The following is a 2040-nucleotide window of genomic DNA, read 5'->3' as shown; positions in this document are numbered from 1 at the left end:
TCCAAGTTAGTCTTTCCAATGTGTCTGTCAAATGTTCTTTCAAACTTTTAGTCTTTCCAATGTGTTAGTGAAATATTTTTTCAATGTTTCACGTCACCATCTACCGGTTCACTCGGTCCTCTGGGCTGGGGCTCGCCATCGAAGTTCTTGTAAGGGTGATCTTGATGTCTCTGGGCACAATGCTTCAAAAGTGCACCATAAAGAAAAAAAAANCATGACATTAAAGTCGAAATATTAAAACATGTACTAATAGAAAAATAAGTAAATTAACATAGGACAAAATACAACATACACAATAATAATGATATAAAGTTTACAATACAATTTTATTTTTTATTAAATTTGAACAGGTATTTTAGCCAATTTTTAGCGAATTTACTGGGCCAACGGCTGAGCACGCGATTACTCACCGATGCCTCAATGCTACACAACTACAGGGGATTCTTTCCGGACGTCANGTGGCTCCTGAACTTCTCAAAGTAAAAAGGCTCTGATTGAGTTCGGGCTGGTCGACATTGTGCAGTCCCAAACCAGCTCCAATCCAGCTTGTAGATCCAAACAAAAAACTCATCCTCAGTTTCAAGGCCAAACAATTATTAAATATAGATTTTTTGGAGGAGTGGTCTCCTCCTCTGGGCCAGAGATCTGTAATTAAATTTTCTTCCCCGAATAACAAATCCGTAACGCCTGAACATAATTGTCGGGTAGCATTGAAGGCTTTACGGTAGACCAGAAAATACACGTTCTTGACATACACCTATCGGGTCCTGGTCGAAAATGTTAGAAAAATAGTTCCACCTTTGCTCAGCCTGTCCGACGTAATTGTCAGCTGCTTGTTGGTCCTCATTATCTCTGTCTGGTGGTGGGAGAAAATGCATAGTATCAAACCGGAAATTAGTATAAGTTTGTGCGGCAGCTTCTTTGACTTCACGTGGTCGATTAAGCGCTCTTATAAGCTCTACGTGAGACAATGGGACTCCTGTGCAAAATATTTGATTTTTCAACCAGCCCCATTGTGGAGCTGTAATGGCGGGAGGCAAGAAATTCAGTTTTTTCTCGAGCCGCTTTATTCCTGAATTTCTCTAAGTCCAAGCTGGTATTCAGTTTGGGCTGGTCGACCATTGTGGAGCCCCAAACCAGCTCCAATCCAGCTTGAAGATCCAGACCCAAAAAAAAGTCGTCCTCAAAAAATGTCCGTAAATATCCAGTGATCGGTGTATCTGTTTGCTGTCGCTTGCTGAGGGAAGTTGATTACATATAACAGAGATCTTTGGTATATAACCGCGTCTGTGACGTCATAGAATGTGAAGCTCGAACACCATATCACCTTAGGTTTTTTATTTTTTTAATTATTGAATTATATATAAATGGCATTAATTTATTAAATAAAATTTAAATAAAAATTTTATACTTTTCCATTTGCAGCCTTCTGATTTAAATATCAAAAATAAAGGCTAATAAATAAAAAAATAAAAGAAATATAATAAATCAACCATTCAGTCTCATGCCTTGGAGTGATTTGCCACACATCTTTTGTGTAAGAAAACGTCCACAAAGGAAACATTAATTATTGCTCAAGTTGCCACACTGATCTAATCTGTTGTGCTCAAGCTAGATACCTGGAATCTCTTCTTGGATGCTAATTTATTGATGTCTGTATAACCCACAAAAAGTTTACTTTAAATACCTTCAATAGTAGATGGCAAGTTAAGTTAATTTACTTTACCAATACCACTACAGAAGTATAAGGGAAGTTGGGCCTGATCAGGAGATTCTAAATTCGGGGGAGCCTAGGTGTGAGCAACAAAGGAGAGCACACAATGTATATATAAAAAAAGTAGAATTTAATATAAACAATATTTGTGGATCCACATTGTACAAATAAAAATTGCGCACTTTTCTTTTTTATTTAAATAAAAGAATTAACCCAATCTTTTTGATGTCTGTCAAATGTTCTTTCCAAGTTAGTCTTTCCAATGTGTTAGTGAAATATTTTTTCAATGTTTCACGTCACCATCTACCGGTTCACTCGGTCCTCTG

Source organism: Poecilia latipinna, unplaced genomic scaffold (assembly GCF_001443285.1).
Source record: "Poecilia latipinna isolate Pla-1442-1.1 unplaced genomic scaffold, P_latipinna-1.0 Scaffold1990, whole genome shotgun sequence".
Taxonomy (NCBI): domain Eukaryota; kingdom Metazoa; phylum Chordata; class Actinopteri; order Cyprinodontiformes; family Poeciliidae; genus Poecilia; species Poecilia latipinna.
Note: the sequence above shows the minus strand (reverse complement) of the source record.